The sequence below is a fragment of the Episyrphus balteatus genome, chromosome 1 (assembly GCF_945859705.1).
Source record: "Episyrphus balteatus chromosome 1, idEpiBalt1.1, whole genome shotgun sequence".
In the NCBI taxonomy this organism is placed as follows: Eukaryota; Metazoa; Arthropoda; class Insecta; order Diptera; family Syrphidae; genus Episyrphus; species Episyrphus balteatus.
The window spans coordinates 124,939,693-124,966,863 of NC_079134.1; the positions used below are offsets into that span (position 1 = coordinate 124,939,693).

The following is a 27,171-nucleotide window of genomic DNA, read 5'->3' on the forward strand; positions in this document are numbered from 1 at the left end:
AAAATAAAATTGTGTACTTTTTTGGATGTCGTTGTTTTTTGCAAAAATTGACATGTTATTTAGTTAGTAGCGTACATACAGATAATTCTTATTACATATTTTGAAGTTTAAAATATAAAACAAATTAAAAAAAAAATGTTTAAAAAAAATATAGGCACTTAAAAAAAAAAAAAATTGTTACACTCATGAAACTTTTTTAAGAACCAAGTACAAAACAAGTCTATAAAAAAAGTTGGGTGGAAGGGTGTTGTTTCGCGGACAAGAAAGAGGGGGTGAAGGTCAAAAATATACTGAAAAATATTGTTTGTCGATTATCATCATATGACACGTGTTTTCAAGCTATTTTTTGATGTTGAATCTAATGACATAAAAACAAAGTCAGTACGATTGCTGTAAGAAAAGTTACTGCCGATTAAAAACAAGGGTGCTTGTTTTTTGACTTCAACAAGTAAAATATAACCGAAACCCATGTGAAAAACATGCTAAACTTATAAAATTCGGAATGAAGGTTTTAGATAAAGCAGGGACAAAGTATCCAAAAAGTTCTTAGAAATATTTTTGGTTAAAGGGTGTTTTTTTGATGGGTTGAGTTATGTGTGAGAAAGGTATCATAACAGCCGACTTAAATTTTATTGATTTTTAAAACTTGGTGAAAAAGTTTTGGTACGTATAAGAATTAACAATCTATAAAGTGTACAAAATTATCTTGAGTGAAAGGGTGTGTTTTTTTTTAAGCAAATGATGAAATTCGGAATTCAGGTTAAAGTTTTTTTTTTTTTTTGGGGAAATACGGAAAATCCGCGATAAGTCCGATAAAATCAATGGTATAAAAGTTACATTTACGAAATTTATTAAAAATGTTGTCTTTTAAATGGGAATTACAAATAAAGTAAAACTATAATTTTTTTTCATGTGTTTTTTTTTTTAAGTGTAGAGAAAATATGGGTATTTTTGAAAAAGTGTGTAATACTAGAGTAATATTAGTGGTACCCTATTGAAATTCAGCAATTATGTTACTTTTAAGAAATGAAACAAGAATATAAAGTGTCTATAAAAATATCATGGTTAAAAGGGTGTAAAATCTGTATTTGGTCCCAAAAAGCCAATATTAACCCATTCCTCAATTAGAGCAGATTAAAATAGGTACACTCATAATCTCTGAAAGAAAATCGTTTTTAATTTCTATTTGCAACCAATCAAGAGCATAATTTCATTTATTTTAACTAAAAATTTGTTCAAAACCTTTCAGTAATTATGTATATCCAATCTGACATTAAAGTATGCTGTTGATTTTATACGTTGAATATCGTTTTTCAGTTACATCGACTTTTTCCTATTTTTGACATTCTTTTTTCCGATGCATAAGAACTTTTAGTTCCCTGAAATAATTGTGACAGTATAATACGTATCAAGACATCCCTGCTTGATAGAATTTGAATTCCCTTATTGAATTAATGCAACTCAACCCTCTAAACTGTACCCCAAAAGAAAAGCATTCCACTACCTCTTTTTAGGAAAACGAAAACCGCATTTCAATTCCTGTCAAACTTCTTTTTAAATCCTCTTTAAAATATAAATGGTTAGGTGAGTGAAATTGACAGTTAGACCAACATTTTCAAGGTCAATTAAATTGATTTTTTTTTTTTTGCTCATAGTGCACACGAATAAAGAGTATCTATATACTTTTGACATTTACCACACAAATGGCTTCCGTTTAAATCTAATTTGATGATTCCCATTATAGGTACGCTTTTATATTTTTTTTACTTGTATCATCCTCTCTTGTTCTTATCATTTGAGTCGGCAAAATTTTTTTTTTAAACGTTAAACAGAGCAAAATGAGTTTGAACTGAGGATAATTTGATAAAACGTATTTTATTTTTTTTTTTTTTTCTTCTTTATAAAATGTAGCTACTCTCAATAAAGAAGAAGAAAGTAATTTAAAAAAAGCCTCTTACGTCAAAGTAACATAACAAGGAGGAAAAAAAAGTAACAATATTTCACGGCACATTATGATATTTATGAGGGGTTGATGATAATGTTCTTATTTTAATTCAACATAATTGCTTAATAAGAAAACAAAATACTTGGAGGGATTAGCATAAATAAGTCATTTTGAAACCGGAAGATTAAAAAAAATGTTGATATGCGAAGATGCTCACAGAAGAACCAAATAAGCTGTCGATTTATTTTGAACGTTTTCTGTATAATCAAATTTTATGGTTGAGGATTATGTGTGTGTTTGAGTTTTATGCACTTAGTAAGGACGAATTGTGGAATAGCTTTCGTATGGTTTCTTGAATTTAGGGGTATTTTAGTTTTGATGACAAATTAAGTCAACGATTTTATTTAAACCTATCGTTAAAGGCTCGACCAAGCAGAGCATTGGTTAACATGGTTGATAATTCACTTCCACATATTGTAATGTTAAGAGGGCATTGCTTTTCGAGCGTTTTTGGAAATAATTTTTGCTACCTAAGATGTTTAAGTCGTAAGCTAGTACAAACAAAGGAAGTGGATATTAAAGAAAATAGGCAAGTGGTCTGCCGTTGTTTGAAAGAATGACGGAATATGATTTCTAAATTATTAAGAAGATAAGCATTTTTTTTATGCAACAAGTATCTAAAATATGAGGGAAACCTATTGAAACAAGGGTTTCATTTTCATAAAAGTAAAGAATCAAAAAGTTTTTTTTTTTAATTTTTCTTTTAAGAAGTTTTTTTTTTGAGAGAAATTCAAATTGAGTATTAGGGTGGGTCAAAACATCGAAATTCTTTTTTTTTGATTTGGTACTCCAAAAAATCGATTGCTAGACCCCTCTAGGATATACACACCAAATATGAGCTCTTTATATTAATGGGAAGGTCCTCCGCTTTGCAATTTTCCATTTTTACATCAAGCTTCTACTAAAAAAAAATAATTTTTTTATTAATTGACTTTTTAGCAAATTTGTTTTCATATTCTTGTAGGAAATTGAACGCTCTACAAAAAAGGCCTTAAACACTTTTTTCGTTTATCTAACCGTTGAATAGATATTTGAGGTCCAAAAATAGAGAAAATCTTTAAAAATTCGTTTTTTGTTCTTAATTTTGTAACAAATTGAAAAATTATAATAATCAAACGCGCAAGACAAATTCTTTTTGCAAATTGATTGCTCCACAAAAAAGGTCTTAATAACTTTTTTCATTAATCTAACCATTCTAAAGATATTCGAGGTCAAAGTTAAAAAAAAATATAAAAACATTTTATATTTTTAAAAAATTTCCAATTCACTGAAACTTCATTATTTTCAAATTAGCAAGATATATGCTTGTAGGGGCTTAAACGTTCTACAAAAAATTCTTTGGAATCAAATTGATTGCTTTAACCGTTTAGAAGATATTCGTATCCAAATCGCACTGCATAGGGGTCATAAGATAACTATTGAAATCAGTGAGCATTGGTTTGGATACGAATATCTTCTAAACGGTTAAAGCAATCAATTTGATTCCAAAGAATTTTTTGTAGAACGTTTAAGCCCCTACAAGCATATATCTTGCTAATTTGAAAATAATGAATTTTCAGTGAATTGGAAATTTTTTAAAAATATAAAATGTTTTTATATTTTTTTTTAACTTTGACCTCGAATATCTTTAGAATGGTTAGATTAATGATAAAAGTTATTAAGACCTTTTTTGTGGAGCAATCAATTTGCAAAAAGAATTTGTCTTGCGCGTTTGATTATTATAATTTTTCAGTTTGTTACAAAATTAAGTCCAAAAAACGAATTTTTAAAGATTTTCTCGATTTTTTTACCTCAAATATCTATTCAACGGTTAGATAAACGAAAAAAGTGCATAAGGCCTTTTTTGTAGAGCGTTCAATTTCCTACAAGAATATGAAAAGAAATTTGCTAAAAAGTCAATTAATAAAAAAATTATTTTTTTTTAGTAGAAGCTTGATGTAAAAATGGAAAATTGCAAAGCGGAGGACCTTCCCATTAATATAAAGAGCTCATATTTGGTGTGTATATCCTAGAGGGGTCTAGCAATCGATTTTTTGGAGTACCAAATCAAAAAAAAAAATTTCGATTTTTTTGACCCACCCTATTGAGTATAGCTTTCATGCTTACTTTGGGCAGTGTCCTTATAACCTCAATAGTACGGGAAAGTTAGATTTTGTTATATGGGGGTCAGTGAACAAATTCCGAAATGCATTTTGACTTCCCCCTCTTAAACGATTTTTTTCTTGTCTGAGTGCAACTTACACTCCCTTGGTTTTTGTTACATTTTATGCAAATTAGCCTGTGTTGTTACCTTTGTCCTTATATAAAAAAATGTCCTTATATAAAAAACGGTCTGTCAAACCGAAAAACCGTTAATTTAAAAATTAAGGTAAATATAAGATCTACAACTTTTACAACGAACTAATTTAAAAAAAAAAACTGAAAAAAAAGAGATGTTACAAATACAAATTAAATTATCTTCAAGTTTGTCATACATTGTTTTTCAGTAGGTTGCGTGTGTGTGTGTGTGTGTGTGTGTGTGTGTGTGTGCGTGTGTGTGTGTGTGTGTGTGTGTGTGTGTGTGTGTGTGTGTGTGTGTGTGTGTGTGTGTGTGTGTGTGTGAGTGAGTGTGTGTTTATGTGTGTGTTTATGTGTGTGTGTGTGTGTGTGTGTGTGTGTGTGTGTGTGTGTGTGTGTGTGTGTGTGTGTGTGTGTGTGTGTGTGTGTGTGTGTGTGTGTGTCTGTGTGTGTATGTGTGTGTCTGTGGGTGTGTGTCTGTGGGTGTGTGTCTGTCGGTGTGTGTCTGTGTCTGTGTCTGTGTGTCTGTGTCTGTGTGTGTTATATTGATGCAGCGGGAAATCTGAGTTTACAGGTTTAAAAATCAAAAATTAAAAAAAAAAAACATCCGAATTTTTTTTTTATTTTTTTTTTACTATCCCATAATTTCAAACATAAAAATTAATAAGAACACTGAAAAAAGGTTTTTTGCATTTTATTAAAGTTTTTTTTTTTGGCAAAAAATTCTATCCAATAAAACAAAAACGGCAACAAAAAAAAGTTTTTCTTCATTTTTACTTGCGATATAGGTACTATAGGGCAAGTTTAGGATTCGTAAAAAAAATCGAACTCGAGATAACAATTTTACATGACATTACGATGATGGAGAATGCCAAAAAAGTGGGTCCGGCAATTCTGTCTGTCTGTCTGTCTGTCTGTCTGTGTGTCTGTCTCTATCTGGAGCTGCAGCCTAAACGAGTGAAGTGATTTTCTTCAAACTTGGTAGTTAGCAGTTTTTGGTGATTCCCTAGAGGGCAAATTGAAATTTTTTTTTTTATGACCAAAACTAACGGTACTTGCCATATAACGGAAATAGAAAAGTTAATTTTTTTCAAAAACGGCTCTAATGATTTTGATTTAAATTTTTGTGTGTAGTACTACACATAAGAGCCAACTTTTAAAATAAAAAAAATATTTTTTGTACCGTTATTAATGGTACCTGTCATAGAACGGTTTTTTTCGTTTCTGAATATCTCGTACAACATTAACCCGATTTAAATGAAAATTTTGATACAAACGTGTGTAAGTAAAGATAATATTAAAAATTTAGAAAATTTTCAAAAAACGCATTTTTGGATTTTTAAAAAATATTTCAAAATTTTTTTTTGAAAAATCAATTTTTTGAAAACGGATCAATGAAAAATTTTGAAATTTAGTTTTTATGTGTAAATTAATTATTTCTTCAAAATGGCATACCAACTTTTTTTTTGAAAAATGTTAAAAAATTTGTATACATAAAAAATTATTTTTTTAAAAAACGGCTCCTACAATTTTCGAAAATTTTTTTCTAAAAATACCTTTTTATACAAGAAATAAAATGGCATATTTGTTTTTTTTTTTTAAGATAATTTAAAATGGAGTTTAATTAATTATAAAAACAGATTTAATTTTTTTTATGCTACTTATGAAATTTCTTCAAAATATCAAATTTTAAATTTCTTGAATAAAAAGCTTTAACATTATAGTTACTTTAAGCATAAGAGCAAGTACGTGCGACCCCAGTCGTGCAATTTATTTTTAATTACATTAGGGAATTATACAAAAAAAGTTTATTTGGACAATTTTTTTCTAAGTTCGTAAACAAAAATTAAAAAAAAAAACAGAAAAATTTCAACACAGAACTTTTTTTTTGAGCGAAACACGTTGCTTGAAATAATTTTTCATTTAAGATCACAAAACCAGAAAGTTCGACTTTAAACACTTTTTTTTACGACCAATTTTAAGGGAAATACAGTCACTTGAAAAACCCCACTAGTGTAGAAATTTAATTAATTCATTATTACACTATACATAATTTTTCGGACTTTGAATTTTTATTCAAAATTTAAATTATAATGACAGATGAAGATGAAAATCATTCCAAAATAAAAAAAAATCAATGATTTGAGTAAAACTATTCGTAAAATGAAATTGAATATAAAAAAAAAAAACAGGGCAACTTTCAGTAACAGTCACTCCATTTTTCGGCAAACAATTTTGTCAGTAGGCGTGATAGTGGATATTTATGTACCTTAACTAGAGTTTTAAGAAATTAAAATTTAATAATTTATATTCATGAAATGTAATAGTTATTAAAGATCAAAACAAAATATTGTATGGCTCTCGGACGACAAATTAAAAGCAGGTCATTTAAAATTTTAAAACCCTATTAAAAGCGTATGTTTCCTTCACAGGTTTATTTAATGGAGATTCTTCCCTTGCATACAAAATTGTGCTTTAAAATAAAAATGAAACAAAAAATGACTTTTATTTCCAACCCTTCAACCTATCATTTAAGCACTGAATGACAAATATCATGAAGTGTTTTTGTGATGATAACTTATTTATGCATTGAAACTGCTAATGGAAATAATAAAAATACAAAAAATAATACCCTTATATTGACATTGGCTAATTTCAGTATATAAAACTCACATTGTGTAGTGTTTTCGTGACTCCTAAATTATTAAGTGTGCATATTCATATGTCTGATCCCAAAGGAGCTTATACTGCTCCATAAACTATAATCCCTGATGCGATAATAGAAAAGGGGAGTTTTCTGTATCCTTATACTTTTTTATATGTGCACACTATAATATTTGCTGTGTTATGGTTCGTGACCTGGAAAAGCCCATATACTTATAAAAATGTAGCTTGTGATAGTCACGCAATAAAATAAAAGGTATTTAAATTTTTAAAACTCTTTATTATTAGAAATTGTTCTCTCACGCTATCTTCTTTTGTTTTTTTTTCTACAAAATATGCGCTCTATACAATATAGAAGACAATATCCTTGCTATACCCACAGTCATATAACAATCTGTTTTATCTCTCTCTTTTTAAAAAAAAAAAAAAAAAAAATAACTACACTTTGCGATAAAAGAAATTACCACTGCAGCAAGTCTGAGATAGTTATTTTTCCGGCACCCAACAAACAGATCTCAACACAAAAGCCAAAACCAAAGCAAACGCAGCCTTTTATTTGTAAAAAAAAAATAAAAAACAAAACTTTGTTGTGCTTTTATCTTCAAAATGATTCAAGAACGATGCCCGGCATCCTAGGAAGGACGAACGAACGATGAGAAAGACTCAAAGGCTGGAATCTTATAAAACGGAATGTATGTGACTGTTTATGGATTGAAATTAACAATGAAAGACAGTTTTATGGCTTAAAGGGTTTTAAAGCTGGAAGCCAGGCTATTCGTTCGAGTGTTATGTTCATTTTATTGAAAACTTGGCGTATACTTTAATATTATTCGTTTTCAAGTTGAAGATAAGTGCCAGATTTTCTGATGATGCTCATGGGCCATGAGTATATTAATTTGAATGGAGCAATAATAAGGAGATAAGTCTTCAAGGATATTTTTTTTTACTTTTTGTGTTTGTGTATGTTGTGTTTGTGCAGTATATAAAAAAGAGAACAGTGCCAATTGTTTCCTTCAACTACCAGTATGTATTTACTCAAAGACCGTGGATCTCGTAAAAAAAAAATGTGAAGTTAAATAAACTGAGTCCCACATAATGTTTGAAGGTCAGGAAGTCTCTACTTCGTACTATGTGCGGCTGAGTGTTTAAATTGATTTTTTAGTGCAAATATAAACTGTCGCACAGGGAACAATTTACTTGAGTGACACACTTTATGGTAGCACTTATATGATCATATACTAACACACACACACACACACACACACACATGGTATAAAATCGTTATTCTTTTAAATAAATTTGAGTTTTTAAAGCCTTTAAAGGATCTTTTTACTAACTATTCTAGGGCTGTTTATTTCATAATTTATTTTTGATTGTAATTCATTGATGGAAGACAAAAATTTAAAATTTTAATTTGAAAATTAGGTTTTTATTCTGGCGAAAGTATACCGAACAAAATTTATATTTTAAAATCGTTTATACCTAATTAAAAAAATCTACAACATTTAGCTATTTGGAGAATTTTTCACACATAAACTCAAAAATATTGAGAAAAAAATGCAAAAAACTAATTTTTTTGTCTTAATTTTTATCTTTGATTAAAATACTTCGATTTTGATAACAATTTTCGGAAATGTACGTTTTTATTTTCGAAATCAGTTTCTATTTTGTTTGATGCAAAAAATTAATGTTTGGATTTTTTAAGACTCTTTTTTAATGGAATAATTTCCAATCGAAGAAGTTAGTGAAAAATCATTGTGTTTTGAAAATTTAATGTAGCATTTTTTTTAACTAAAACATTAAATTAAAGGTTGTACAAAAAAACTTCGATATTATTGTGAAAAAATACTGGGATACATTTTTTATTAAATGCTAGTAATGAAGTTCGAAATTCTTAGAGACTTACTAGTGCTCTAGTTCCTAAATAAAGTGCATTTATGACGCAGTTTTTAAAGAATTTGTTAAGACAAGAAAGATTTAACTTGACTTAAATTAAAATGTGTGGAATGATAATCATTATGGATCCATCTAACCACATTATGAACTTAATTTCAAGTGCATTTTTTTATGATGAGAAGGCCGTATTGAACAAAACTTTTTCATATGGTGGAAGAAAAGTCAATCATGTGTTAACTTTATTCTAGGTATCATCCTTTTTTTTAACTGCCATAGCAAGTTCCAAATATGGTTTTTTGAGATAAGAACTAATATTTGTTATCTTGTATATGGCCCTTCCACAAAGTGATAGGAACTATCGAATAAAAACTATCAAGCTATCGATAGTTGTAAAATATTCATTCACTCGATAGTTTTAAATCATTCATTTAGTTACTATTTTCATTCGAATAGTTTTTTCATTCGATAGTTTTTTATTCGATAGTTTTTTCATTCGAAAAGTTTTTTTAAACGATAGTTTTTTCATTTGAATAGTTTTTTTTATACGATAGTTTTTTCATTCGAATAGTTTTCTTAAACGATATTTATTTCATTTGAATAGTTTTTATCCGATAGTTTATTCGATAGTTTATTCGATAGTTTTTATTCGATAGTTTTTATTCGATAGTTTTATTCGATAGTTTTTGTTCGAATGAATAAATTAATGAATGAATGAACTATTCGATAGTTCAAATCAATCAATTACTAACTATCGATAGTTGGAATCATTCGATAGTTCCCATCACTACTTTCAAGATATATTGACACAATCCTGAAAGTTTTGAAATAAGAAAGACCCAGAATTCTAACAATCCAGAAAACCAAAAATAAAATTTTTTTTGAAGTTTATGGTATTAAAATACAAATACTAGAGTTCACCCATCCCACGCTACTTCCCCATATCCCATGATATTTTAAATAGAGCAACAGAGCAACACCCTGAAAAAAAATTTGTATGGTGTGGCACTGGTTTATTATTTTGAAAACTTGCCGTGTTATTGCAGTTTCCAAAAATGTATAAAAATTTCCAAATAGAACGAAAGATATTACAATTTGAATGCAAAAAACAGACGTTTTCAGAGCAAAAAAAAACACAAAAATCGAGGCTTTTGTTCAAAAAGAAATAAACAAACAACAGTGGAGAAAATGTGTTTATTTTTCTTTGTTATTTTTGTCTGAAAAGCCCTGTTTTGTTGCTTTTAAATTGTAATATCTTCAGTTCTAACTTCAACTTTGGAAACTTTTATACATTTTTGAAAACTGCAATAATACGACAAGTTTTCAAAATAATAAACCAGTGCCACACGATACAATTTTTACTTGCTCTATAGGGCAAGTATTGGTTTCGTGTAAAAAAAAGGAGGTTTTAATCAAAACCAACGTTACGATGATGGAGAAGATCAAAAAAGTGGTTTTCGTCATGCCGTCCGTCGGTCTGTGCGTCTGTGCGTCCATCTGTACATCGAGCTAGGGCCTAAACAGATGGCTGGATTTACTTGAAACTTGGTACAGATGATTTTTGCGTAATACCCTAGGTCCGTTTTTTTTAGTTTTTCAATATCTCTTTTTTAACGCATACCTCCTATACACCGTTTTCGAGGTACTGCAATTTTCTTGAAAACGGCTCTAACGATTTTGATTAAATTTGATGTACGTTATACTCTTATTGATTCTAACAAAACTGCGTTTTTAGTTTTTCTCAAAAAATTCGGAGAACGGAAATATGGCGTTGCCGTTTTTCAAAAATTGACATTTTTTAAGTTCATATATTTGATCAAAGCACAAGTCAATTTTATTCAAAATTTTAAGACATCACTTTGAAGTGTAAAATGTATAAACAAATTTAAAAAAAAGTTTTTGAAAATTTTTTTTTTTTAATTTTGGATTTTTTTCAACTTTCGATTTTTTCTTTAATTTTTTTTTCTCGACACTAAACAAAATCTTTAATTTCCAATAGATATTTAAGATAAAGATACTTTGAACTACAAGAGCAAGTACGTGCGACCCAGTCGTGCATTTTATTTATCTTGTATATGGCCCTTCCAAGCCATATTGATACAATCCTGAAAATGTTGAATACATAACAATCCAGAAAACCAAAAATAAAATTTTTTTTGAAGTTTATGGTATTAAAATACAAATACTAGAGTTCACCCATCCCACAATACTTCCCCATATCCCATGATATTTTAAATAGATTTATATCGTTTTATAAGATGAAATTTGCGAAACAAAAAATATTCACCTTGCAATTTTGAACATTTTATTTCGAAATTATGAAGCTCTTATCTGTAGTTATTTCGAATTTTTATTTTTTTGTCTCAAGTTTTTAAAAAATTAAAAAATTAAATTAAAAAAAAAATTAAATTTTGAAAAAAAGCTTTTTATACCATTTTTGTATAGGTACTTTTCCTAATTTTGAAATTCTTTTGTTTTTCCTTGGTTTATCTTAAATTTAAACGATATTTATCAATAAAATGTTCAAATAAACTCAAAAGATTTTTATTTTGCTCATAAAAAAGTTACAAGAAGTAAGTCATTTAGACCTGCAGAAATATGGTGTATTATTTCATCTCAAAAAGTTCAAACCCTCACAACAGAAAAACTGCTTGATGAATAAGTTTGAAACTTTGTATATTAATTTCAGGTATATTAAGCTTCAAAAATTAAGCCTCAGTTTAATCTTTTCACCCATCGAAATTAAATCGCGGGACATTTTCTAAACATATTTTTTTTAACAAAGCAAACTCAATTTCTTTGTAGAGAATTGAATGAAATTTTTAAATGTGTCCTTCAGTTTTCTGTTCGGTGATCCGTTGTTGAGATGTTGGTAGTCAAAGTCAAAACGAATCTCAAAGCCAAATAAATAGCCTTTCTAAAAATAATAATCATTTTATCAGAAAAAATTTTTCCACTTTCTTAAGAAAAAAGTAAAAACAAAAAAAAATTTGAAAATTTTGGTTTTTGAACAGTTCCAACGATTAAGCTATTTTACCGATAGTAATAAAATATTTTAACATTTAATCCTTAAACTAGAAGAGCAGAGTTTTCACTTTTTATTTTGTCATGATACGATCATTTTTTACTGAGATACAGCCTATCGAAAATCACTAAAAAAAAAATCACGATTTTTTTTTGTTCCCTTAATTTTTTGGGCTAGTGGTTTCATTTGGTACATAATATTGATTGTGTTAAATTGGGTTCACTAGGGCGTATGCGTTATATTTTTTTTGCAGTAGTACAAACTTTTAATGTGTTATTTTTATTGTTGACCAATTGATTAACTCTTCCAATTGATTACTTGATTACGCAGAGGCAATTATAGAGCTTTATTTGCCAATAGTGCTATCGTCCTTTGATATAAATTAATTTTTTTTTACCAAAGTAATCATTTATGTTTTACTTATGGATAGACTACGAAAAAACTAACAGGAAATATAAGTAGATGTTTCATTGCCTACACTATTTTCTACATTCAACTAATATCATTCAAACATTTTATAAGTTATCTAGTCGTTTGAAACGTAGAAAAGTCTTAATAATCTGTTAAGTGGAAATTGTTGTTCGACATATCAGTTATCTTTTGAATAAATATTTTACCGTTTTTTTTTAGAAAACTTAGATATGAAGTTAAATTCAATATTGCATACAACAATAACACTGGTCAACAAGGTTTTTGCCACAAAAACCAAAATATACTTTTCTAGTAGTTTTTGGGGTACTGAATCCGAATCTGAAGTCAGAAAAATTTGATTGGCCTTCGTTTTTGAAATATTACAGATAGAAAATGTCAAAAAACGTAATTTTTGCTGTTTTCAAGGTTATGTTTTTATGTGGAGTAATTCATTATAAACAATTATTTAATCAGATTCGGATTCAGCACCCCAAAAACTACTAGAAAAGTATATTTTGGTTCTTGTGGCAAAAAAAAAGTTAAATTTTGTTGACCAGTGTAATTATCGATCAAGTTTATTTGAGTTTGCATAAACATAAATGTGCATTGAAAATGAAGTTCAATTGAGTAACTTCATACAAGTTCAATGTTTATGGATGAATGAAAAATTCATCCAAGTATAAACAATTTGTTAGCCAGACAATTCTTCGTAAATATCTATCCAACTTTAAGTTCAAAAAGTATTTTCTTCTTGTGTATAACTTGTTAGTTGGTATATATTGACGGTCCAATGATCAACATCAATGCATCCACGAATAATTAAAAGAGTACTTTGTTAATAGCTATGGAAAGTATTCATTGAAAGTATTCAATAGATGCAAACGAGAAAGAGAGAGCGAAAATAAGAATTCTATCGATGATTTCTATCAATTTGTAACAGAAATGGTTCTTGTGTGTGTTTAAGCGAAGCGTGAAATATTTCATACTTTATTACTTTCAATGTAATTTTATTCTGTTAAAAACAAATTAAAATTTAGTGTTCTTTGAATGCAACAATTAAAAAAAATTTATTTAATGAAAAAGAAAATTTATTTTCAAAAAAATACAAAATTTAATTTTTGACAAATATTTTTGTCTTCCTTGCAGGTTACTCTACCAAATGCCCACAAGACATTATTGCAGCACTCTGTTGCATTCACAACTCAACACGAGGCGACGCACATAATAGCATGGTCAACATTCGTGGCAGTGTTGTTTGTCTTTTACAAAAAAAGTTTCACCCCATCAAATAAACGAGCTTTTATTACGTATACACCCGAGTGTTTTTTTTCGGGGTCCCCTGAATTAAACATAGCGCTATGTAGCTTGCATACAGTTTGCAGCTTGTATTCAAAGAACGAACGGTCAGCCGGATGACATTTATCTATACTGGTCGGTCGCAAGTGATTTGAAAATTTTTGAATTTGTTGACACAAAGTGTAGTGTGTTTTACCCGTCCTGTCGTTGTCATTTTCTCGCCTGTTGATCAAAATATTAATACAAAAAAAAAAGTGAGAAAATAATTATTTAATATTTTATGTCGAAATTAATTAAATAAAAATTAGTGAAATTCTGAAAAATCTTATTTATAAAAAAAAAGTTTCTGTTTCAATAACAAAAGAAATTCTAAATCAAAGTGCCATCGATAGTTCTATTTTCTCTAAATCAAAAAAAAAAAAAAAAACGACCAAATTATAGTGAAATAAGTTTTTGTTTTTCAAAAATTCAACAAAATTAATCAAAACTAGAATTATAAAGCAGTGCAAAGAGGATAGCAATAGTGAATTGTCTCCAACTCTATTCTGCAGCTGCTGATATTTTAAAGGTCACAACACATTCAGCACCACTGTGTAGCATGCTTTTGGGATGATTTCAATTTTAACATTTGCCTAAATCATATAGAAAAAAACGTATCTATGCATTTTGAACAAAGTGAGTAAAACATCAAAAATTTCCAAACCATATCAAAAGTCTATCGTCTTCATTCCGATATAGGTTTAGGTTGTTTAATATTCAAGGGAAGATATCAAATCAAAATTTGAAAACTTATTTTGAATTACTTTGCTTTGGTATATGAAACAAAATGTTGATATTTTATGAATTTGAATAGATGTATGCCTTCAGTTCTCTCTGTGGAGGTTTAAAACATCAAAGCTTAATTTGAATGCTTTTCTGAAGGGAAATCAAAAATATATATGTAGTTTTTTTTTTCAAGTTTGTTCTTTTTCATTTCTTCAATCTACATTCAAAGTGCCTTCCGGAATAGCGGAAGAAGCATGCAAGCAAAGCAACAAACTATTTGCAGAAACTTGAAGGTTGTAGTTTTTTTTTCAATTTTTTTTTTTTTCCTCTAGGGTGTGTGAGTATGTACAAAAATATGTGCAGGGTGCAATGTTGAAAAAAGTCTCTGCTGTATTTTGTGTAGTGTGTTCGGTAGATATATCGGAAAAGCACTTGAGTAGCATTGAAAACAAAACATAACACATACATTCTTATATATTCTTACACAGACTAAGTAATTCAATTTGCCTTGGTGACTTTTCTATATTTTCTTCTTTTTTTTTTGTTTATTTTTATTTGACAACATAAAGTCGTTTCAATTCGAATTGATTGCATTTTAGGAAGAAAAAAAAATAATAATGAAAGCGTTTACTTACATCCGTGATGCAGGATTGTCATTGAGGATTTTAAGGGTGAAGATGTCTTTTTTTTGTACAAAATGGGTAAATGTTGAATTTGGAAAATAAGGTTAGAGTTAAACAAGCTGTTCATGGTGCTTAAGGGTTTAGTTTTTGGGTATTTTCAACTGGCAAAAGCTTTGAGTTAATCGATAAAAAATATTATTTAAGACAGTTAAAGAGTATTAAAAAGGATTTTATGTTAGGAACTAGAGCCAACACCAATTTTTGAAAGTGTACAGTTTTGAAAATCTAAAAAAGGTATTATTTGTAATACCTATATAAAATTTTTAGTTCTTTTGGGTAGGATCGTCAACAAGAATGTCTTAGAAAAATCGTATAAGAAAATTCATATAGGTACGTGAATACTGTTACCTTATTTCAAAATTGATACAAAATTGTATGAAAAATATACGAATTGTACTTTTAAGAACAATACGTATATTATAAACAAACCATTGATAAACCATTTAAACTGTTTACAAATTTATTCGTTTCACATTTATTATAAATGTATCCAAAAATTTAAGAAAGTAAATTAGGGCCGTGTGTGAATTGCGTTAAATAGTTAACACCGTGTAAAATTTTTGACACTATTGAGGTGAACAAAAAAATTTAAAAAAAAATTATTGTTTAAAATTTGTTCTGCCTTTTTTCTGCCAAAAAAAAACCATTTGCAATAAAAATTGAACTCAAATTTAACCAGGTCCCAGAGCTCAATAAATTTTTAACAGCTGAACATTTTTTATTTACCTCAATAGTGTCAAAAATTTTACACGGTGTTAACTATTTAACGCAATTCACACACGTCCTAAACAGTGAAACTAATTTTCCAAAGACTTCTTATACAAAGTTTATATCACACCGATACTCCTGGATTTAGCGGTTAGCCCCCCAAGCAGATAGTTACTTTTTTTTAGGCAGCAGGAACCGTTTCATTTTTATTTATGATTTTCACAAAAGATTTTCAATAGTTTTAGCATAAATGTAAAATATATTTTTGAAGATAAATATTTGGAAAAACAATTTTTTTTTTTGGAAAATCGAGTTCTTGAATACCAAAAATTGCAGTTTTATGAAATTTGTGTTTTAGGTATTGATTAATTGATATCTAAAATGTAAATGCAATTTTTCAGCAAGTAATTAAAGCAGACGCTGGCTGGGTGAAAGAAAACTAATCCTGTACAGTTTACAATATATCAAAGTATTGCACTTTTTGGACCGAATTTTTTGCTGTATTAATTACCTCATGGACCTCATTATTACCTTTATCTCTTCTCAATTCAACTATCGACAAAAAATATTGAAAATAAATTCTTATTTTATTATGAAAAATTTTGAAGAGAAAACAGGGGTCGAATTACGGCATATGTACGTTCGTTAACGTATGGTTGCTATGTGTCCCTATCCTTTTCTATTAAATAAATAGAGACACAAATAGTAAAAACGTTAACGAATGATCGTAATCGTATGCTGTAATTCGACCCCAGGTTAAAATGAAATTAATGAAATTTGATTTCAAATTTTTGAGCAGGTTTGTAAAAATATCAATTGAAAAAAACATGCATTTTAAATTAAAAAAAAATGAAGGTATTGAAAATACCTTATAAAAATTGCAAAATTTGTATTGCAACTGAAAAAAAATTGCATGAAGAAAAATTTTTTATTGCCACCGAAAAATAATATAGAAAAATTATTTATTGCAAATAAAAAAATTTTGCATTAAACAAAAGTTATTGCAAATAAAAATAAATTGCACGACTGGGGTCGCACGTACTTGCTCTTATGGTAAAAGTTACTCTAATGTTAAAGTTTTCAATTGAACAAAATAAGGGAAAAATTAAAATTTGATATTTTCACTGAATTTCGTTAGTGGTGCAAAAATAATAAAATCTATTTTTATAAATAATTAAATACCGTTTTAAATGCTCTTTTACAAAAAACTAAGTATGCCATTTTATTTCTAGAATAAAAAGGAATTTTTAGAAAAAAAATTTCGAAAATCGTTAGAGCCGTTTTTTAAAAAATTAATTTTTTATATATTAAAATTTCCTAACATTTGTCAAAAAAAAATTGATAGGTATGCAATTTTGAATAAATAATTAATTTACACATAAAAACGAAATTTCAAAATTTTTCACCAACCCGTTTCCAAAAAATTGATTTTTCAAAAAAAAATTTTGAAATATTTTTTAAAAATCCAAAAATGTGTTTTTTGAAAAATTAAAATTTTTTTTAAATAATGATTGTTTAAACGTTTCTGTATTAAAAATTTGGTCGAAATCTGTTTTGTCGTTTATGAGAAATTCATAAATCCAAAAAACCGTTCTATGGCAGGTACCGTTAATAACGGTACAAAAAATATTTTTTGTATTATCAAAGGCGGCTCTTATCAATAACAGTAAGCATAAAAATTTTAATCAAAATCGTTGGAGCCGTTTTTGAAATAAATCAACTTTTCTGTTTCCATTATATGACAGGTACCGTTAGTTTTGGTCCTAAAAAAAAAATTCAATTTCTCCTCTAGGGAATCACCCAAAACTGTTAACTACCAAGTTTGAAGAAAATCGCTTCAGTAGTTTAGGCTGTAGCTCGAGGTTCTTACAGACAGACAGACAGACAGACAGACAGACAGACAGACAGACAGACAGACAGACAGACAGACAGAATTGCCGGACCCACTTTTTTGGCATTCTCCATCATCGTAATGTCATGTAAAATTGTTACCTCGAGTTCGATTTTTTTTACGAATCCTAAACTTGCCCTATAGTACCTATATCGCAAGTAAAAAGAGTGTGTGTACACATGTACACGCGACTGAAGTTATACTTCTCATTCAGTAAATGTAAATTAATTTCATTTGACATTTTTAATTTCTATTATTAAATTAATTGATCCACACTTCGTTTTTTTACATTTTTATCAAGTGAACAATAAATTAATTCTTTCATCCTCCGTGCGTCCATGTAGTTTTCAATTTATTCTGTGAAATTTACTCATGTTGTGCGGTTCAGAACGTACGGTATATGGTTAACGAAAGTAAAAGAATTGCGCATAAAATGTGCGATATGGTAATTTTATGAGAATAGTGTGTGCTTCAGGTAGGCCTAAAAACTCCTGGTACAAGCAAATGCAAAAACACCAGCATTCAGTTGGCCTCAGAAACGGAACAATACAAAACCGGGAGGCTTGCCGCCGATTTCTGAGGTCAACCCGGCGAACCCCACAGGCGGATCACTAGTGTGAAGCAGTAACGTGGGAAGGTTATGATCCCCTCGACATCGAGATCATAACAGCGCCGAGAAAAAAAAAAAAAAAAAGGAAGAAGAAGTGTGTGCTTCAGCACTAGTAGTAGCAATATGGAACTTGCAGGGTTGCTACAAAGCTCAAAAGTGAGCTGAGCTCAGCTCACAGCTCAGCTCAAATTTTGAGCTATGTACCATTGCTCAGCTCATTTGAGCTGAGCTGAAAGTGAGCTGAGCTGAAGGTTGAGCTGAGCTGTTGGGTGAGCTAAGGTAAAGTGAGCTGAGCTGAGCTGTGATGGGTGAGAGGATACATTGATTTTTATTTGGAAAGTATAATGAAATATGAAGATATTTTAAACTTTTATAAAACACCATAGCTTAAGATGTTTGGTTCTAGTTATTAATGGAATTATTTTAACACATGGATATTTTTATAAATAAAACAGATAATTTTTCGTGATCTTTTCTCTTGGTTTTTTTAATAGTTAATATATTTCTATTTTTTTAGTAAAAATATTTAATTTTTTATCATAAAAAAAAAAATCCGGTACAATCCGGTTTTTGACTTTTTTCAAAATACCGAGAAAATCGCGTTTGAAAGTTGGGGCAAATTTTTTTTTTTTCGAAAAATCCCCGAATCTTTGAACGCTCCTGGAAGCAAAGCCGCTTGAGAGCAATTTTTGGGAGTGATGCCAAATGTAGCTTGTGTCATGGGCCTACGCTTTGCACATTGTCAGATTTTTAAAAAATCGCCTTCCATGTTAAACCCCCACATCATGCCTATTTTTTCAGAATCGTGCCTATTTTTTTTTTTACTTTTAAGTTCTCCCGGTTTGAGAACGCGTGGACCTACAGGGTTGGGAGTTGTACGCAAATGTAGGTTAGAGTCCCCGCTACCTTTTGGCATCAAAAATTTTATTCTTATTTTCTTCAAAATTCCGCGATATAGGCGTTGGAACGCTTTGATCTAGAGACAGGGGAGTACTGCCATATGAAAGCTTATATTCTCAGCTACCCGATAGTGGTATAATCCGGTTTTTCGATTTTTTTTCAAAATTCCGAGAAATCGCGTTTGAAAGTTGGGGTACAATTTTTTTTCGAAAAATCCCCGAATCTTTGAACGCTCCTGGAAGCTAAACCGCTTGAGAGCAATTTTTGGGAGTGATGCTTATGTCATGGGCCTAAGCTTTGCACATTGTCAGATTTTTAAAAAATCGCCTTCCATGTTAAACCGCCACATCATGCCTATTTTTTCAGAATCGTGCCTATTTTTTTTTTACTTTTAAGTTCTCCCGGTTTGAGAACGCGGGGACCTACAGGCATGAGAGTTGTACTCAAATGTAGGTTAGAGTCCCCGCTACCTTTTGGCATCAAAACATTTTTTTTTTCATTTTCTTCAAAATTCCGAGATATAGGCGTTGGAAGTTGGGGCGCTCACTTTCAGCTCAGCTCAAATGAGCTAAGCTATGGTACCTAGGGAGCTGAGCTAAAATGTGAGCTTTTTGCAACCCTGGCAACTTGCCACATGGAAATTACAACATGTAACTTGCCACATGCAACTTGCCACACGCAACTTGCCACATGTAACTTGCCACATGCAACTTGCCACACGCAACTTGCCACATACAACTTGCCACATGCAACTTGCCACATGCAACTTGAAACATACAACTTGCCACATTACCCATGTAACTTGCAACGTGTTGTGTGTTTTATGTTTGCCGTACTGCGGCGTACTGCATTTTTAAATACTAAAGTACTGCCTACTTTAAAGGTGAAACGACAGCCCTGCTACCCAGGGTGATCGCGTCATAATCCCTTTGACATTCTTGTCAAAAAGTAAATTTTCATACCCACCTTCCCATAAGAAGTATAACTTCAAAAAACTTTCAGCATTGAAAAAAAAATTGAATGCAATGTGTGCATTAGTTTTGCCAAATCTACTTTGTGGAAAAATTATTCAACTTTTGGAGCGATTTATTTCAAGAAGCTTTGGACCTACATGCCTGTGGTTACGCTCAAATTGTACCAACATTTATCATCTTTAACTGGTTTTAATGAACAATTTCCATAATATGCACCATTTACATTTTGAGAGCTAAAAACTGAAAAAAGTCTACAAATTTCGCGGTTTTTCACGCACCGAGTTATCAGCACCGGTCTTTCAAAGCTGCAAACTTGGTTTTAAGCTAATGGTGTCTATCCTATCAACATCTCAAAAATCAGTACATTGCAATTATTTTAAAACTCATTTGGTTTTTTTGTCGTTTTTCAAGAGAAACTTTTCGTTGGTGGTTGATTTGACATTAAATGTTATTTTAGGCCATTCAAAATTGTTGAAAAGTTTGTATTAAATGTTTTTCTATGCAATAGACCAAGTTTAATGGCTGTCGTTTCACCCATTCGATACGTATTTATAAAAATACACACAATTGCACACAAGGCCATAATGATGCAAATAAATTTTTATACTGTCATACTTATCTAATATTGAATCAATTCCTCGAGGTCTGATTACTTTTAAAGTCTTAAACTAATCAGTTATTACGATTTTATCGAATTTTAAAAACTTGCTTTCAACTAAAAAAGTTAAAAATATAGAAAATTGCTAATGTTTGAAAAGGTGCCTTATATTAAATCAATTCCTCGAGGTCTGATTACTATTAAAGTCTAAAACTAACCAGTTATTACGATTTTATCGAATTTTAAAAACTCGCTTTCAACTAAAAAAGTTAAAAATATAGAAAAATGCTAATGTTTGAAAAGGTGCCTACATTTCTTGCAAAAAAAAAAAAAAAAAAAAAATTGCACATTATCAAAGGATTTAAACTCTACTCTATTTTATTAGTATAAAGTTATACCGGCTTCCTACACGAAATACCCCTTGATTTAGATTTTTTAACCATCTTCAATTGATAGAAAATTTAATTTTCTATGAAAAACGTTTTTGAACAATTTTAAAGTAAGGCTTGCTTTTCGAGTTAAATAAAAAAAAAACTGAAAACAGACCAGAGTTGCCGTTTTCTCAGAAATGCACCAATGGATTAAGAAGTATTTTTGGCTGAAGTATTCTTTTATGCCAACTAATCATAATCAGAAATAAAAACTCTTGAACGAATTTGTTCCATTCAAAAGGGTCTATTCAATACACAATTTTTTTTTTTACTTCAAAAAAGAAAAAATGACGAAGAATTGTTATTTCTAGACCAAATGCCAAGTAGTAATACCAGAAAAATACACAAAATAATATGAAGCAACGCCCAATATCTATCTAATATTTTATCCAATTTATCTACCTACTGTATAATGCATGCTTCTACGACATTATCTGCATTCGATTTCATAAACCATATTCGAGATACTTTGTATCGTTGCCAAGAAAAAAAAAAATAAATCAAATTGAATAATACACTACTGAAAATACAATCAAAACGAAAATGAACAAATCAATTTCCCAAAAAAAAAAAGAAAATTACATATACATATTTGGGGAAAACTCTTTTATTGGCATATTGTTGCTACCCCCTCCTTTGAGTAAATAATAAATCTTATTAAAAAAAAAAAAAATAACCTTAGATACATTGAAAATGTAACCCTTTTTGAGATATAAAAATGCTGATCATAAATTTACGATAGCAACAACAATAACCTACAATAATTCAATGTAATAGAAAGAAGAATAGTAATAGATTTCTCTTTTCCTTCAACAATGCGCCGCACACGATATCTCAGGAAGGTCAGTGTTCAATATTTTTGCGTCACCATTTTCTTTTTATAAAATTAACGTGTTCGATGATGACTATACCTCTCCGACAGGCTATTATTCTGTCCCGAAATTTATTGATGTTGATTTGATTTTGTAATATTTACAGTGAGGGTGAAAAGTGTGTGTTGATATGTATTCACATTTGTTGAAAATATGGCTCTATTTATTTCATTTATGTATGTAAATAGCTTGAACAAAACAAGACTTAAAAAATATAAACTTTATAATTGAATGGATTCAAAGTAAATGCTACAACTTATGTACAAATTGTGTGAATTTCTCATCATAATTCTACCATTATTCCTCCAACCTGTTGTGCCATATATGTGCAAAAAAATTAAATTTTCTATGTAATTTTAATAATCCATAAATGATTAATAAGTACAAAGTAGTTCTGTTTTAAGTCAGCGATTTTTCTAAAACTTGCATTTTCTTGATAGAATAAAATATTACTCATACGCCACAGTGACCACCATTTTTTTGTATACATAATACCTACAAAATTTTCTATCACTGATCATTTAAATAAAGTTATTTTAAAGAATTGGGTTGGATACAGCCCAAGTCAGGATTACTCTTTTAGCGGGACGTTGAATCACGGAGCTCAAAAATGCAAAAAAAATCACCAACAATCCAATGCGTAAAAATAAGGTTTTCTATGTTTAAAGATGGCCATATCATTTATTTAAAGTGTTGCACATTGTTAGCCAGCGATAGATAGCGGACTCTAGCAAGCACAGAAATAAACTTAAACTATAAAAATAAATTTTTAATTCTTACACATTTTTGACTAAAGCAAAAACACATTTTTTTTAAAGATTTTACCTGGTACAGGTTGTCCTAAATATCAAAAAATCTATGAGTTTCCTGGAAAACTTGTTGGTAAATGACTTTATTGTTCATTATTTTTTTCTTCATAAGTATAAATTTATAGAACACTATAATATTTATTACACATTTATCGCAAAAAATCGGGCCCAAAGTAAAAAATTTTCATGGGTAAGAAAAAAATAAAATGCACGACTGGGGCCGCACGTACTTGCTCTTGTAGTTCAAAGTATCTATATCTTAAATAACTATTGGAAATTAAAGATTTTCGTTAAATTAAAAAAAAAAAATAAAAGTAAAAAAATTCCATTTAAAATTTTTTTTTTCAAAACTTTTTTAAATTTTTTACAATTTACACTTCAAAATGACAAGAAATATTTGTCTTCAAATTTGGAAAAAAACTGGCTTGGCGTTTGATGAAATATACAAAATATATAAATTTTGCAGAAAACGCCAACGCCATATTTCCGTTCTCCGAAATTTTTGTGCAAAACTAAAAACGCAGTTTTGTTAGAATCACTAAGACTGTAACGAACCCCAAATTTAATCGAAATTGTTAGAGCCGTTTTTGAGAAAATTGCAATAAGTCATTAACGATACACGGGAAGAGCCGACATTAGCCATTTAAAAAAAAGAAATTATCATATTTCCACTATCCGTATTTTTTGAGAAAAACTAAAAACGCAGTTATATTAGATATACGTACAGCATTACTTGTGCCAAATTTAATCAAAATCGTTAGAGCCATTTTCGAGAAAATTGCAATACTTCGAAAAGTTTGTATGGGAGGTATACGTTCTAAGCGAGATATTAAAAAACAAAAAAAAAATCAACCTTGGAAATTACGAAAAAAATATCTGTACCAAATTTCATGAAAATCTACCGAACCGTTTAGGCTGCAGCTACTTGTACAGATGGACGCACGGAAGCACCGACGCACAGACCGATGGAGTCATGACGAAACCCACTTTTTTGGACTTCTCGATTATCGTAATGTTAGTTTTGATTAAAACCTCGAAATTTTTTTTGACACGAAACCAATACTTGCTTTATAGAGCAAGTAAAAAGAATGCCCTTCAAAAATTAATATCTGAGCAACGAAAAAAGATATTAATACTTTTTAACTGTTACAAAGAATAGCATTTCTTCTAAAAACCAAGACATTAATGAATGAAATAGTATTAACGGAGATATTAACATTAACATGAGTAAAGGCATACCAAAAATCATCGCTAAAGGGTATCAATTTTGCAGATAGAGAGTATCTGTAGAACAATTTTATTCTAAGAATATACCCAAGAATCATCCCACAAAATAATTTTATCTCATTCTGGGACACCCTGTATGAAAATTATCAAATTTTTTTCGAAAAAATTTTATTATGCCACAAAAATAATACATTGACATATAAAACAAAATTTCAAGAAAATTCAGTAATCCGTTTTGAAAATATTGATTTTTCAAAAAAAAAAAAATAAATATTATTTAAAAAATACAAAATTTATATTTTTGAAAATTTTTCGTTAAAATCGATTAAGTCGTTTACGAGAAAATCAGAAATAGAGAAAACGGTTCTATGGCAGATAACGTTAAGAACTTATTAGCAACTAGGTTCTATAGAAGGGATTTGGCAGATTTGTGTATATTTTTACTTGATCGAACAACATACAAAAATCCGCCAAAACCATTTCATGGAATAAATTACCTCACAGTTCACGTATTTTTTTCAAATCAAAATCGTCAGAACTGTTTTTGAGAAAAACAACTTTTTTCATTTTGGTCATAGGGCAAGTATCGTAAATTTTGATCCTAAAAAAATTTTCAATTTTAGTCTATAGGGAATTTCCCAAAACCCTAAACGACCAAGTTTGAAGCAAATCACTCCAGTTTTTTGGACTGTGGCTTGAGATGAAGACAGACAGATCGTAATGTCATGTCTCATTGTTATCGCGAGTTCAATTTTTTTTTTACGAATCCTATATCTATGGCAAGTAAAAATTTTGAAATAAATTAGTTTGAAACATTTTGGATTTTGTTTTACTGATATAGGTTGTTGACTTTTGCTAAGAAAAATCGTCAAAGTTCTAAAATTTATATACATACATTTCTCAAAAGTGCTCGAGACCTTTATTTTAATTTTAATGAAAATAACCAAGACTACCAACATTGGCAAATCACTTTCGAAACTCACTGTGTGCGTATATATTAATATAATTTATAGCATCAAAGCTCACAACAAATGCCACACCGATTTATAATGTCAACAGAGGTGTTTGTCATTGAATAAAAATATCAATTCGAAAAATTTGCATATTATAAAATCGGAAAAAGTGAAGAAAAAGTCAACCTTGCCCCACCTCCTTAATGAGACTGTGTCACATTTGTTTTTGAATCAATATTATAAATAAAATTAATTGGCGATGGTAAGAAACTCAACGTCGTCTGAAGGGTAAGGCCGCATGCTGTTGATGATGACTCGACTTGCCTCAATCCTCATAATCATTTTTTGTTTGTAGTTAGGTACGTTACGTTACGTACCCATCCTATTTTTGATATTGTGTTGTTTCTACATGAGCGTCTAAGATGATGCTTGCGCTCACAATCTGAAGAGCATTGTCAAGGTACTAAGAATGACACAGAAATAAAATGAAATTTTTATCTGAAAATAAAATTTTAACATTGGATGGTGAATCCGAATATATTGTGATGTTGATGTTGTGCTACTGATGCATTTATACATGCTAATGTAAACATTCTTCCTCATTGTAAAGATGGTGGTTGCCAAATTAAATTTGGTTCTTCAATGAGTGAAGGAGAAGGAACATTAAAAAAAAACATTGCTAATGACCTTAGAAATGCTTTTGTTTTCAGCATAATTTAAGTCATTTGTAATTTGTGAAATAATTAAGAAATTATAATTTCCTTTTGCAGTGTTTTTTTTTTTAATTAAATTTGTTGAACAATGAGCTATTAAAATTCCAAGGTGTAGCGACTTTTGACTTACCTATAAAACTCTCCAATTCATGTAGGTGTGTAATTATTTTTCAGGAATGGAAATTTAAGGTCAGTTGAAATTTTTCAAGACAGAGATACTCTGGGAGGCTTTATAAATTCCCTCTGAAAAACATTCTGGGTAACAAAGTCACAATTCGAGATACAAATTTGTAAAGAAAAGATAAAAAACAACTTTCTTGATAAGAATTTTTTTGCAATTTTTAAAATTCAAAATAAAATTAAAATAGTTAAAGGACGGGAATAGGGTTTCATCTCAAAAAGTATTAACTTGTTAGCTGATAAAAATTTCATTTATATCCTTTATTTTTGTTTAACTGTTTCTAACCTCGTTAATAAAATTACGATTTTATAAGTTTGTTTTAGAAAATGACAAACAGGATATTCGAATTATTTCTCAAATCATTCTATTAGTTGAAAAAAAAAAACCCACTTGAAAACAATGTAAAGATAAAGTTTTTACTTTTCATTCGTATATTGTTAAATAATTTTATTCGCGTTTCAGGTTTTGTGTATACTTCCAACAAGTGAGTATTTAGTACCTTTACTACTTCGTATTTGAGTTAAGATAACTTTCATGGATTTTTTTTTTTTATTCTAGAGGTAAAATATGTAGACACACAGCAATTATGGGTAGAAAAGTATTTAAAATTTTGATTAACAAAATGGAATGTTTTCCAAAACAAACAAAACATTTAGAAACTTTTGAAACTTTTATTAATTTTTTGGTGATTTCAGTTGAATTTCATTTCGACTTATGTACATTGGAAAAACAGAAATACATTATTTTGCACTTATTTTTACAGAATCAGGGGCGTACACTCCCTTGGGGCAAGTGGGGGATGCGCCCCCCAACCGACCCCAGGGCCCCCTTTGGAGAAAATGCAGAGAAGGAAACTGTTAGCAGAAATTGAGTTACGAAGTAAATTAAAATGTATTTGAATCACTTCGGATACAAGGGAGACAAATTATGTCATTCAGTATCATTGGTAATTGGTAGCCACTCAATATATATTGATTTAATAAAAAGGCTACCCCTGGGGCCCCAAAAAAATAAACTGCTTTTTTAAAAGAAAAATTATAATTTTATATCAGGGCCCCAAAAAATATTATTTGAAAAATCTTTGCAACCACAAATAATACATTAGGGGCCCCAAAAAAGCAAAAAACAGTTTTAGGCCACTGGCCCCAAAAGCCTTTACTTCAGGGCGTCAAAAAAATTAAATTAAAAAAAATTGTTTTCTTAAAATAAATTACATTTGTTGATGGATTACTAAATATTACTTTAGGAGCCCCAAAAAATATGACTTCGGGGCTTCAAAAATATT

The 27,171-nt window shown here is 29.5% G+C and overlaps 1 long non-coding RNA gene across 1 annotated transcript; it reads right to left on the reverse strand.

Moving 5' to 3' along the window:
• Window positions 1-13,595: 13,595 nt before the first annotated feature.
• LOC129906816 (uncharacterized) lies at window positions 13,596-26,265 on the reverse strand. Its single transcript, XR_008770856.1, has 2 exons — window positions 25,836-26,265; window positions 13,596-13,793 (listed from the first exon to the last, which is right to left on the reverse strand). It is a non-coding gene; the product is annotated as an uncharacterized LOC129906816 (long non-coding RNA).
• Between the last annotated feature and the right edge of the window lie 906 nt (window positions 26,266-27,171).